Here is a 14,934-nt window from a genome sequence, read left to right as displayed (position 1 = left end):
CAAATACAGTTCCTGCAAAACAGACTTTTCAATACCTTTAAAGCAATTAAGTCATCAACACCAGTTCCTCACAAACAGCTACGATCCTGTTCCCAGCCTGCCTTAACAGTTAATTGGCCCACAAGCAGAAATTCCAAAGTGAACTGGCCAAGATATTGGTCGGGATTCTCCCTTTTGTGATTAAGTCCCCACGCCCACCGGAAAACAGGTGAGAATCACTCCGGACTTTTTCCTCGAAAGTCCGGGATGATTCTCCATTTTCCAGGGGGTTAGCAGGGCCTCGGCATGCGTCCCACAGCTCTGGCTGCTGGCGGGGTCCTGCTGTCCAGACCGCGCAGCCGCGTATGCGCACGGTGCAGGCGCTGCCGACATGGCGGAGCCACACAGCGGGCCCGTGCGGAGTAAGGTAGGTCCCCCCAGATCGCGAAGGCCTGGCGATCGGTGGCCCACAGATCGCGGGCCTGGCCACCGCTGATGCCCTCCCCAGAGTCAGATTCCCCCCGCCCCCCACCAGGACCGCCACCGCGGCCCCGGATCCTAGCTCCCGCCGGGTGGTACCAGATGTAAACGATGCCGGTGGGAGTCCGGCTGGCTGCAAGAATCACCGCAGGGGCCTATTTCTGCGGCCCCCGACTGCCGCCACGATAACCGGGCGGACACGATTGGCGGTGATTCTCCGGTCACCGGAGAATCAGCGGCCCGGCGTCGGAACGGCGTGGCGGGATTTTTCCAATGCCCCCGCCGATTCTCCAACCTGGCACAGGCTCGGAGAATCCCGGCCACTATTTCAAACCAAAATAGAACCCTAAAAATCAGTAATATTACCAACATATTGCACATTTACTTCAATTTTACTGGTGCGCCTTGTGTCACAGTTGGTAAAAAGTTGCCTTGATGTCAAGGGCAGTCAATTTTATCTCAACTTTGTAGTTCTGCTGTTTTGTCCATGCTTGGACCAATGAGGTCATGAGCTGAGTGGTCTTGGTGATGTACAGACTGACCATCAGTGAGCAGATTCTTGTTGATTAAGTGCCTTTGGATAGCACTGTCAACAGCTCCTTCCATCACTTTGCTGATTGTAAGTATAGGTTGATGGAAGAGTAATTGGCCAGCTTGGATTAGTTTTGCCTTTACTGGGCAGGATATATCTGGGGAACTTCCACATCATTAGTTAGGTGCCAGTATTTTAGCTGTGTTTGAACAACAATGAACTGTTAGCTCTGGACTAGAAGTATTCAGCGCTGCAGCGGCAGGTAGTTTGTATCCATAATCTTTGTCATATCCAGTGGATGCAGCCATAGTTTGATATCAAGTGGAGTGAATCAAATTGGCTGAAGAATGGTTTCTATGAAGGTACTACCCCAGGAGAAAGCCAAGATAGAACATTCGTTTGGCACATCTGGCTGAAGATGTTTGCATTTCGTTCCACCTTGCCTTTTTCAGTCACATGCTGAGCCCAGCACCATTGAAGATGGGGATACTCATGGAATGGCCTGCCCCCATTAGCCATTTAATTGCTCATCACCATTCGTGATTGAAAGTGACAGGACTGCATAGATTTAATCTCAGTAAGAAGTCTTACAACACCAAGTTAAAGTCCAACAGGTTTGTTACAAATCCCTAGCTTTCGGAGCACTGCTTTTTCCTCAGGTGAATGAAGTGGTTGGTTCCAGAAACATTTATACAGACAAAATCAAAGATGCAATACGATACTTTGAATCAAAAACATCGTACTGCGTTTTTGACTTTGTCTTTATAAAAGTTTCTGGAACCCACCTCTTCATTCATCTGAGGAAGGAGCAGTGCACCAAAAGCTGGTGTCGAAACATGATGGTGATGTGCTCACCCCAGTCCAATGCTGGCATCTCCACATCATAGATTTAATCTCGTCTGTCTGCCTGTCATGTGTCCATGACATTTTTGTCAATCTCTCCTGACCTATACAGGGGCTGTTTAGCACAGGGCTAAATCGCTGGCTTTGAAAGCAGACCAAGGCAGGCCAGCAGCACGGGTTCAATTCCCGTAACAGCCTCCCCGAACAGGTGCCAAAATGTGGCGACTAGGGGCTTTTCACAGTAACTTCATTGAAGCCTACTTGTGACAATAAGCGATTTTCATTTCATTTTCATTTCTATTCTGCCACACCTTTGCACCCCCTCTCCAACTATATAATCCATCACATTTCTACCCCTCTTCAGCTCTGAAGAAGAGATATATGGACTTGAAACATTGGGCTGGATTTACCGAGCAACCCGCTGGGAATTGTTCGACAGCGATGGTGGCCCGCCAGCGGGGATTTCTGGTCCCGCCATTGTCAACAGGATTTCCCGTTGAATGCACCCTCATCTCCCAGGAAACCCAAGTTGGGGGTGCGCCATCGGTGGGATCGGAATATCTCACCGGCATGAAAAGTCGATAAATTCCACCCATTAACCCTGTTTCTCTCACCACAGATGCTGTCAGATCTGCTTAGTCTTTCCAGCACTTTCTGTTTTTATTTAGCCTGTTCTGTTGGTTTTGGAATTGCTTAGCTCTGCCTGTTGCATGCTGTTTTCACTACTTAGAATGCATCTAGCCGTCTTTGTACGTTCACTGGTTAGTTACCACATTTTTAAATATGTCTGGTACTATTTCTGGCATGTCTGTAGGGTTGTATTTTTATCAATCTTGCTCAGTTATTTCAGGGGCCAGTTAAGCATCATTGCTGTCCACCTGAAATCACACAATGCCCTGACCAGATAAGTCAACAGGTTTCCTTCTCTAAGGAACGTTACTGAATCAGTTGGGGTTTTCACGGTGACCCTTATTGATGCTGGATTATTTTCTCCAGATACATTGAGTTCACTGAATTTAAATTTCCCAGCTGCCCTGGTGCGATTTGAACTCACGTTAATGTGTTATTAGTCCAGGTCTTGGAAACACTATTCCAGTAACACAATCACTTGGCTACACATTGCATCAATCCTTGCAGTTCTGTGCTCCAGAGGGGTGTCAAATCTCAGGTGTTGAGAATATTCAAAAAAAGAAACAAAAAGACTTGCATTTATATAACATGACCTTGGAACGTCCTAAATGGCTTTACAATAGGAAACATTGTAACTAATTTGCACACAAAAAGTGCTCACAAACAACAAGATGATAACAACCATATAATCTTTTTTGTGATGTTGATTGAGGGATACATTTTGGCCAGAATACTGGGGTAACTCCATGTCTTCTTCAAAGACAACTCGGCCAACGTTGTCTACCTCATACGCTGCAGGAAAGGATGTCCCGAAGCGTGGTACATTGGCGAGACCATGCAGACGCTGCGACAACGAATGAACAGACATCGCGCGACAATCACCAGGCAGGAATGTTCCCTTCCAGTCGGGGAACACTTCAGCAGTCAAGGGCATTCAGCCTCTGATCTCCGGGTAAGCGTTCTCCAAGGCGGCCTTCAGGGCGCGCAACAACGCAGAATCGCCGAGCAGAAGCTTATAGCCAAGTTCCGCACACATGAGTGCGGCCTCAACGGGGACCTGGGATTCATGTCACATTACATTCATCCCCCACCATCTGGCCTGCGAAACCCTACCAACTGTCCTGGCTTGACACAATTCACACCTCTTTAACCTGGGGTTACCTCATCTCTGGATCTGTAAAGATTTAATCACCTGCTAATGCTCGCATTCCAAGCATTGTCTGGCATCTTTGAATCTGTCTATATATATGTTTCTGGAGCATACCTCTTCATTCACCTGAGGAAGGAGCAGTGCTCCGAAAGCTAGTGACATCGAAACAAACCTGTTGGACTTTAACCTGGTGTTGTAAGACTTCTTACTGTTCTTCAAAGAAGTCACAGGAGATATTTTATGTTCCCTCAGATGGCAGATGAGGTTTTGGTTTCAAATCTCAATACCTTTAACTGCACCTCTTACTGTGAAGCACTCCCTCGCTATTGCACTGGATGTCAGCCTAGTGTTCAATTCCTGGAGCAGGACTTGAACCCACAATGTTATGACTCAGAGGTGGGATTGCTACCAAGTCTCAAGACTGAGATCATATGTTCTACATTACCTGATGGGGCAATAGATATACGAAAATTAATACTGTTAGACTCACAGGCTAATGATATCACATGCAAATATACTGATGATAATATATTGCTGTTGCTGTTTGTCATTTTTATCAATGACCTAGAGGAAGGCGCAGAAGGGTGGGTGAGTAAATTTGCAGACGATACTAAAGTCGGTGGTGTTGTCGATAGTGTGGAAGGATGTAGCAGGTTACAGAGGGATTTAGATAAGTTGCAGAGCTGGGCTGAGAGGTGGCAAATGGAGTTTAATGTAGAGAAGTGTGAGGTGATTCACTTTGGAAGGAATAACAGGAATGCGGAATATTTGGCTAATGGTAACGTTCTTGAAAGTGTGGATGAGCAGAGGGATCTAGGTGTCCATGTACATAGATCCCTGAAAGTTGCCACCCAGGTTGATAGGGTTGTGAAGAAGGCCGATGGAGTGTTGGCCTTTATTGGTAGAGGGATTGAGTTCCGGAGTCGGGAGGTCATGTTGCAGCTGTACAGAACTCTGGTACGGCCGCATTTGGAGTATTGCGTACAGTTCTGGTCACCGCATTATAGGAAGGACGTGGAGGCTTTTGAGCGGGTGCAGAGGAGATTTACCAGGATGTTGCCTGGTATGGAGGGAAAATCTTATGAGGAAAGGCTGATGGACTTGAGGTTGTTTTCGTTGGAGAGAAGAAGGTTAAGAGGAGACTTAATAGAGGCATACAAAATGATCAGGGGGTTGGATAGGGTGGACAGTGAGAGCCTTCTCCCGCGGATGGATATGGCTGGCACGAGGGGACATAACTTATACTGAGGGTTAATAGATATAGGACAGAGGTCAGAGGTAGGTTCTTTACGCAAAGAGTAGTGAGGCCGTGGAATGCCCTACCTGCTACAGTAGTGAACTCGCCAACATTGAGGGCATTTAAAAGTTTATTGGATAAACATATGGATGATAATGGCATAGTGTAGGTTAGATGGCTTTTGTTTCGGTGCAACATCGTGGGCCGAACGGCCTGTACTGCGCTGTATGGTTCTATGTTCTATGTTCTATATTAATTTATTCCTTCAAAGGAAAGGGGATGTAGTGATGTCATGGTTGTGTTGTAATTCACCAACTGACCACTTGGCGTCTTATTAGTATATAAGTGAATGTTGGAGTCAGGTGACCTCAGACTGACTAGGGAGCTGGGAGAGAGGTTGCATGTGCATGTTCATACAGTTATTCATCCGTTGTTTTGTGTATACTTGATCCACAGTTAATGTCAATAAATCGTTTATAGCTTTAGCTACAAGTGTTCTTGTAATATAAATCAGGCCATCCAACAAGAACATTATAGTACTGGTGGGGACGACATGGTGGCATAGTGGCTAGCACTGCAGCCTCACAGCGCCAGGGAACCGGGTTAAATTTTGACCTGGGGTGACTGTCAGTATAAAGTCTGCACTTTCTCCCCGTGTCTGCGTGGGTTTCCTCCGGGTGCTCCGATTTCCTCCCACAGTCCAAAGAAGTGCACGTTAGGTGGATTAGCCTTGTTAAATTGCCCTTGGTGTCCCAAAGGTTAGGTGGGGATACTGGGTTACGGAGATAGGGTGGAGGCATGGGCTTAAGTAGAGTGCTCTTTCCAAGGGTTGGTGCAGACTTGATAGGCCGAATGGCCTCCTTCTGCACTGTAAATTCTATGATTCTATAGTATCCTTCAAAGGAGAATTGGATAAACACTTGAAGGAAAACAGGGGAGGTGGTGGCATAGTAGTATTAGCACTGGATGTGCAAACCAGGGACCCCGGATATTGCTCTGGTGGTCAGAGTTAGAATCCCACCACGGCAGAGGGCGAAATTTATAATTAAAGTTTATTGTTAATTATGAAACCATTGTCGATTGTCATTAAAAGCCATCTAGTTCAGTAATGTCGTTTAGAATGGAAATCTTCCACCCTTACCTGGTCTGGCCTACATGTGACTCCAGATCCACAACAATGTGGTTGACCCTTAAATGCCCTTTGAAATTGCCTAGCAAGCCACTCGCTTTAAGGCAATTAGGGATGGGCAATAAATGCTGTCCCACCCGGCGATAGCCACATCCCATGAACCAGTAAAAGAAACATTTTGGAGCTGGCACAGACAAGATTTACTGAATGGTCTCCTTCTGTTTTGTAAGACTCTATTATTCGAGGAGCTAAGTGGAGGATGTCTCCCAGTTCCAGCTCAGGGGGAAGGTTTATACAGCAAAGAAGGGACCACGGGCAGGAAAGGCGACACTGCGGCCGCAACTATGTCACTGGAGGGACTCCTCTTCAACACTTCTGATTTTTTTTGTCCAACCTGCTGTAGGTTCCTGATTTTGTGTCTACTCGGCAGTGCCCACCACTCCTGGTGGCGATGCTAAGGCCGTTGGCCCTTTGATTAAGCTGGCAGATCTTGGGGGTGGCTTGCTCTCCTGAACAGTCACTTGATTGGCTGCCACCATAGAATTTGTGTTTAAGCCCCACCTACCTCCTCTACATTGCCAGCAGCATGTGTTTCCTTTCAACGTCAGGACCTTTGCGCAAGTGTAAATTCCTGGCCTGTGATTCTATGATATCTACTATAGGGCTATTGTAAAAAAAAATCCAATATAAATACATTGCTATGTGTTTGGTTACAGGATACATCTCAATCAAATGGACCTTTTGTACAGATGGAGAATTCAATTTATGATTCATTTCAACCACAAAAACTGAGGCAGTCTTGAAAACATTCTGCTCAAGCATGTTACAATGTTTATGATATTAGATTACATTAAAATTATAATATTTTCTGATTTTGTTATGGTTAAAATGGTTTTTAAAGCTCTTAAACATAAACTTGTTAAGAAAGGTTTCAGAAGTAATCAAAATATGCAGAAATTCCGACTTCAAGTTGTTCTATTGCAACATGTTATAACTAACAGAGTAGTTTATCTGTTTGTTTTTATTCATTGTGGACATCATTAATCAGGCCGGCATTTATTGCCCATCCCTAATTGCCCTTGAGAAGGTTGTGCTGCCTTCTTGAACCACAGCAACCCATGTAACTGTACTGGCAATGTGCAGTAGTCAAAGACTGAGCAGAAAAATTATCACACTTATCCAGTTCGTTGTCAAACAGCTATCACCATCAACAAACAAATGGACTGCCAGCAACTAGTTATCACCATCACTATTACCACCCACTATAAGCCAGCCATAACCAATAGCAACCAGCCATCCAAAATCAGCTATCATTTGAGTAGCAGCCCCCTCACCTAAGGGGGCAATTGCAACAAAAAGCTCCTGGAGAAGTTTACCTCAACCCAAGTCTGTCACTGCACAAGGACCTTATCAATCCACCTGCTGCGCACCTCCTGTCATGCCAGCCTGTGTGCCTTAGACCACTGTGTCGAGGAATAACAGCAGAGGCCCTGTGGCAGAGGAATGAAACCAACACTAAAAATCACTTCTTCAGCACAGATCCCAAAGCCCACCCACCTGGCTTCAACCTGCCACGCCGACAATGGGCACGCCTCAACTGCTTGCACACTGGCCAAGGCCTTTGTGCAGCAAATCGGCACAAGTGGGGCCTTGTAGCGAGCCAGGACGGTCGCTGTGGTGCACCACAATCAATGACTCTCACCATCTGCACCTTTGATTCATTCATCTCCCTTCACGGTTCATATTTCAAGTACTAGATGCATTCCAAGCACTCAAGCATGTGTTTGCACTGCACTTACTTCTCTTTGATGTGGTCAATGTTTGTAAATATTGGGGCTTCAGCACTTATGCCACTGAACCATGAAGGGAGATGAATGAATCAAAGCTGCAGATGCTTTGTAGAAGCTGTCAGTCACAGACCACTACTAGAAAGTTATGAATGGCTTGCAATGAATGGATCTCTGCAAACTAGACGCAGGTCACAGCTGTTCTCCTTCAAGAAATGGACACATGGGGGGTCTGTGGGGTGTCCCTGTGAGGGGTTCCCCCTATTTCAGGACTCCCTGGGGGTTTCCCCCTATTATAGAAGCCCCTGGGGGGCCTGGTAGAGGAGGGGTGGGCAGGTAGTGCATTGTGGAGGGGGTGGCCCTCGGATGGTGGCCCTGGCATGGTTGAGCTCACGGTGGGCCAAGGGGGTAACGCCTTTGGAGGGGGTTACCCCCTCAGCCCACTTGGAGGTCCTCCATGCCTGGGCCATTCTGGTAGAGTCGACAAGTGATCACGCCAACGTGATTCCCGGCCACTGGGGTGCTAGGCCCGCAAAACGCATACAAATGAGTGATTAAGGCCTTTGCATTTATTAACATCCCCCTGCCAGCATGCAGTCACGGAACTCGTTACTGCTTCCAGCGGGGTAGTCGGAGCATCGCAATCAGGTCGGCATCCAGCACCAATCCATTTTTACTCCGACGTCCGAATATCTGTAACATTGAGGAAGGTGTTCCGGGCGTCCTGGGATAGAGAAATCACCTTTTCTCCAACAATGTTAGTGGGTATCTCATGGATAAATACCCTTACTTCACATGTTCCACCTCTTTCAATAGTAAAAGATTGGTGCAGCACAGCTTCTAGAAGAGCAGAGAAACTCGGACGGCAACTTCACAATTTCGGTATTTAATTGCACATTTTCTCTTTATTTTGTCTTTTAGCTGTCTCGGAACAGTGTCCTTGCAGCCAGCATAGGATTGAAGCAATCTTGAAAGAGTGTCCTCATAGTCAGCGTTGCAGAGAAGCAATTGTGATTTTAAAATGTGTTTTTCTTTGGAGGAGGGGATTAACTGAGAAATAACACAAATAAGTGAAAGTCAAGGGCATTATAATAAAGTAATAAAAGTAAGCAAAGTTGGGTAAGGGAAGTAAAGTTAGCATAAGGGAGGTAAATTAATAGTATTCTTATATAAACATAATGTTTTGTTACAAAAGGAAGTAACTAAGGAGTAGTCATGGCAGGAGAGCTCAGACCCATGATATGCTTCTCCTGTGTTATATGTCAAATCATTGAAGCTTCAGTTAACCCTGGTGACCACGTGTGCTGGAAGTGTGTCCAACTGTAGCTACTGGCTAACCACATTTCAAAGCTGGAACTGAGGGTGGATTCACTGTGGAGAATCCATGATGCTGAGCAAGTCATGGATAGCTTGTTCAATGAGGTGGTCATACTATAGGTGAAGATTAAACAGGTAGAAAGGGCATGGGTGACCACCAGGCAGAGTAGAAGAGGGCAGGTAGTGCAGTGATCCCCTCTGGACATCCCCCTTTCTATGTAGGGGAAAGCAGTGGCAGTCAACTTCATGGCACCATGGGTGGGTCTGCTGCAACAGGTAAAAGAGGAGGGGATGTCACAACTTTGACCAGGGAATCAATTACAGCAGTAAGGAGGGACAACACAGAATAATAGCATCCCCAAAGTGTAGAAGGAGGCCAAGATTATTATTATTATTATTCAGCCCATCGAGTCTGCACCGACCCTCCGAAAGAGCACTCCCTGAAGGCCAGCTCCTCCGTAACCCCACCTAACCTTTGAGCACTAAAGGACAATTTTACAATGGCCAATCCACTTAACCTGTACTTCTTTGGAGTGTGGGAGGAAACTGGAGCACCCAGAAGAAACCCATGTAGTCATGGGGAGAAAGTGCAAACTCCACACAGAAGTTACCCGACACAGGAATTGAACCTGGGTCCCTGGCGCTGTAAGACAGCAGTGCTAATCACTGTGCCACCGCCCACCGTGCAGCCCATCTTAGAAGGCTCTTCAAATGAAGCCTTAGGGATAGAACTTAAAAACGAAAAAGGAGCAATCTCATTATTGGAAGTGTTCTACAGGCCCTCTTAGAGTCCTAGAGAAATAGAAGTGCAGATATGTAGGCAAATTTCAGAGAAGTGTTAAAGTAATAGGGTTGTGATAGTGGGGAATTTCAATATCCCCAACATTAACCGGGGTAGTCAGTATGAAACGTTTAGAGGGAGGGGAATTCTTAAAATGCATCCAGGAGGACTTTTTAAGCCAGTACATAGGAGGTCCTAAAAGAGAAGGGGTGGTCTGGATTTTGTTTTAGGTAACATAGTCGGGCAAGCGGGTGAAGTATCAATGGGGGAGCATTTTGCAGACAGTGATCACAACTCTGTTAGATTCAAGGTTGCTATTGAAAAGGACAAGGATGGGCCTGCAATAAAGTTCTAAATAAAGTTCTAAATAAGGGAAAGACTGATTTTAATATGATATGATTTGGCCAGAGTGGACAGGGAGCAAACACCTTTAGGTGAATCTGTGACACAACAGTGGGATGCATTCAAGAAGGACATAGGGAGAGTACAGGGTCAACATGGTCCAATGAAGAAAAAGGGTGGGACCAACAAATCCAGTGAACAATGGATATTGAGGGATATACAGCATTGGATAAAAAGAAAAAGGGAGGCTTACAACAGATATTGAGGGCTCAAAACAGCAAGAGGAATTTAAAAAGGAAATTAAGAGAGCAAAAAGGGGACGTGAAACGATACTGGCGGGTAAAATAAAGTAAAATCCTAAGTTGTTTTACAAGTACGTTAAAGGTAAAAGGATAACAAGAGAAAGAGTGGGGCTATAAAGGACCACAGTGGGACAAATCTTCAGGGCCAGATAAAATGTATCTCGAGCTTCTGAGTGAGGCAAGGGAGGAAAAGCAGGGGCAATAATTATCAATTCCTCTCTGGCCACAGGAGAGATGCTGGAGGATAGCCAATGTGGTACCATTATTCAAGAAGGGAGAAAGGGATAAACCAGGAAATTCCAGGCCACTCGGTCTAACCACAGAGGTGGGGAAAATATTGGAAGCAATTCTGAGAGATAGAATTAATCTGAATTTGAAGAAGCAGGGATTAATCAAAAAGAATCAGCATGGATTTGTTAAGGAGAGGTCATGTTTGACCAACTTGATTGAATATTTCAAAGAGGTGACCAGGTGTGTAGATTAGGGAAATACAATTGACGTGGACTTCAGCAAGGCTTTTGGTAAGGTAAACATGGGAGACCCATGGAATCCAAGGAAATTTGGCAAATTGGATCCAGAATTGACTGAGTGGCAGGAGCAGAGGGGTGATTTTCTGACTGGAAGCCTGTATCCAGTGGGGTCCTGCAGGGATCAGTGTTGGGGCCCTTGCTGTTTGTGCTTTATATAAATGATTTAGATTTGAATGTAGGAGGGCTGATCAGTAAGTTCGCAGATGCTACGAAAATTGGTGGGGTGGTAAATAGTGAGGAGGATAGCCTGAGTTTACAGGAGGATGTAGAAGGGCTGACCAGAGAGGCTGATCAGTGGCAAATGGAATTCAATCCAGATAAGTGTGAGGTGATGCATTTGGGAAGGGCAAACAAGGCAAGGGAATAATGATAAACGGCAGGATCCTGGGAAGCACCGAGGATCAGAAGGAACTTGGTGTGCATGTACAGTGGTCCCTTAAGACAGCAGGGCAGCTATGTACAGTGGTTAAGACTTTATTGGCCGAGGCATGGAGTTTAAGAGCAGGGAGGTTATGCTGTAACAGGATAAATCATTGGTTAGGCCACAGCTAGAGTATTGTGTGCGGTTCTGGAATTCATATTAGAGGAGAGATGTGATAGCACTGGAACAGGTGCAGAGAAGAGTTACCAGGATGTTGCCTGGGTTGGATAGTTTTAGATATTAAAAGAAATTGGATAGACTGGGGTGAACATGATTGAGATGTATAAAATTATGAGGGACATAGACAGAGTGGACAGGAAGAACCTTTTCCCCTTCGTGGAATGATCAATGACCCGGAGGCATGGATTTAAAGTACGGGACAGGAGGTTTAAAGGGGGTGTGAGGAACACTTTCTCACCAGGAGGGTGATGGGAGTCAGGAACTCGTTGCCAGAAAGGGTGGTGGAGGCAGAGACCCTTGTAACATTTAAGAACTATTTAGATGTGCACCTGCGACGCCACGGTATACAATGCTATGGGCCAAGTGCTGGAAAATGGGATTAGAATATTTAGGTGGTTGTTTTTGACCGCCACAGATGCGATGGACTGAAAGGCCTTTTCTGTGCTGTCAACCTCTAAGACTCTAATGGTAGCCTTACTGTTACTTTTATCGCAAGATCCAGGTCATTTGTTACAGCATGGGCTGGATTCTCCGGTCGCCGGCGGTGAAATCGCGTTGCCGATGGTCAGAGAATCCAAATTCCTGCCAGAAACGGGGCGGCGTCGCTTCCGCGATGCTCTGTCCCCTCCAAAGCAGCGTACTCTGCGATACTCCACGCCACGTATTCATGGCCTCAGGCCATTGCCTGAGACCCGCCCCCCCGATGCTCCGCCCTCGACCGGCCGAGTTCCCGACGGCGAGGGACACATCTCGCCTGTTGGGAACTCGGCGTGGCGGTTGCAAACTCAGTTCAGCGGCGCCACAGTCGGAGGAGGAGGGCCGATCCGCGGGTAGGGGGGACATTATTCAGGCCTGGGGGCACTGTGGTGGGGTGGTCCGGGGCGCGTGAGCTGGACTATTTCGCTGGACTATTTATGCGACACAATTCTACAATAAATGCCAATTAATTGTACTATCCTCTGTCCCAAATGTATTAAACTGGTGAGATTGATTTTATGCTGACCGGGATTCTCCGTTTACCAGACTATGCACTGGTTCTCCATTTGGGCTGGATTCTCCGATTTTGAGATGAAGTGGCGACGGCTGCGTGGAAACAGTGGCGTTTTACGACAAAAAAACTGGCGCAATAGCTGCACCGATTCAGCTACTTTAAATGTGCTAGCACCATCGCCACGTGGAACACAACCAATTCCATGCAATATGCTGCCGGATTCGCCGGGTCCATAATTGGCGCACATGAGGCTCACACACCGCAGCCGCACAATCCATTCCCCCCCCACACACCATACCAGCCAACAAGATGGCTGGAAGGAGAGCAGCGCCACGTTTCAGGGACGCTGAGCTGGATAGCCTCATGGACGCCGTGGAGAAGAGAAGGATAACCCTGTACACCGGCCCGGGAGCAAGGCCGCCTGGTGCCGCCGTTTGCCCTGTCTCAGCGCAGGTGGCAGAGGCGGTCAACATCGTGGCAAAGTTGCCCGGACTGGCATGCAGTGCAGGAAGAAACTCCAGGTCCTCCTCAGGGCGGCCAAGGTGAGTAGGCAGCGCTGTGCCCCTGGCACGAACCCTGCCTCCCCCCACACATCCGTAATCCGACCCAACCCCCCCGGGGGACGGCCGAATCCCCACCCTGCGCCACATGCCAGCACCCATGCCAGCCGCCATGGCAGGGTGTCCTTGCCACTGAGGCCACCATCTACCCAACCCCTGGGCTGCTTGCGTCTGAACGGTGAACGGTTGTGCTATTTGTGTTCCCCCCACCCCCCCACCCCTAGGAAAAGGATGCACACAACCGCCGAGAGAGAGAGAAGACCAGAGGTGGCCCATCGGAACTGTGGCCCCTCACCATGCCCGGGCAGAGGGCACTGGACATGGGAGCAGCCTGGAGGAAAGGTAGGTTGCCGAAGGGGAGTTAGACGGTGGGCGAGCAAGTGAAACTCTGCTTAGTTGCAGGTCCCCATGACACATGGGTGGACCCCCATGCCCACCCCCTCCTCACCCCCCTACCCGACCCCCCACCCCCCTCACCCCAAACACCCCCATCTCCCTCACCCACACCCCCTCACCCCACACCCCCTCACCCCACATGCCCCTACCCCTTCACCCTACTCCTCCCACCCCCATCACCCCACACACACCCTCACTCCAGACCCCCCACCCCCTTCAACCCCGCCTTCACACACCAACTCCCCCACTGGTCCGCTGTCTAACCATACATATCGTCTTGTGTCTTACAGGACCTGCCGGAGATGGAGCCGGTCTATCCGGAGCCCCCTGCCCCCAGCCAGTGCCACAGCCGGTGCCCCCCAGACAGTCAAGCAGTGATGGGGAGAGCAGTCCAAACACCAGCCGTCTGTCTGAGGCTCAGGACACCCCATAGCTCGGGTCAGAGGAGGACACTGACTTTCCATCACAGCTGTCTCCAACACCCTCCACCACACCAGAGACTATCACCTCGGTTGGGCACATTAGTGAAGAGGCTCCTGGGATACTCACTGGTGCACACCACACAGTTGGTCCGGTACAGCAGGTGGAGGTAAGAGCAGCCGAGGGGCCGGATGGTCTGAAGGCAGGCCTAGCCCCAGGAACCAACTGCCGTCCAGACGGGCCCCGTGCTCCTGCAACATCCAGTCCCAGTAACAGTGCAGGTGCAGTCAGAGACCCAGGGACTACAATAGGGGATGACGGCGAGCATCCAGTACCTGCGGGTTCAGGTGGAGGAGTCTATCAATGTGTAGGAGCAGGGGATGGTGCCAGTCATGCATGCCACCCAAGCCGATACTGCAGGGTGGCATCCGCAGTGGAGGGATTGGAGGCGACGGTTTCGGCTTTGGATCAGTGAGTCCAAGGCCTGGGGCATTCTGTGCAGGAGGTGGCCGAGTCCCAGGACAGGGCTGCACTCTCACAGGGAGCCATGTGCCAGAGCTACGTGGACACAGCAGCGGTGCTCCTCAGCATGGCCCAGTCACAACGGGCCATAGCTGGGAACGCCGGAGGCATTGCCCAGGCACTGGCCCTGGCGCATACACTGGGCGGGGTGGCCCAGTCCCAGAGGGAGGTGGCCCAGTCACTGGCTGATGTGGCACACACTCACAGGGTGGTGGCACAGTCACACCATGATGTGGGGCAGTCCCAGACCGAGATTGTCCACTCCCTGTGCTCTATGGCCACAAGCGTGCACACGCTGGTTGAGACCAGAGCGGGCCTCCAGGGCTGGCAAAGCCATGTGGCGGGGGGGCCTCAGGGGATAGCGCCGCTCGCACCCTGTCCCTTGGAGTAGCCCAGGGGCCATCG

This window comes from Scyliorhinus torazame, chromosome 8 (genome assembly GCF_047496885.1).
Source record: "Scyliorhinus torazame isolate Kashiwa2021f chromosome 8, sScyTor2.1, whole genome shotgun sequence".
Classification (NCBI taxonomy): domain Eukaryota; kingdom Metazoa; phylum Chordata; class Chondrichthyes; order Carcharhiniformes; family Scyliorhinidae; genus Scyliorhinus; species Scyliorhinus torazame.
The sequence above is the reverse complement of the archived record's forward strand: the minus strand, read 5'-3'. Positions refer to the sequence as shown.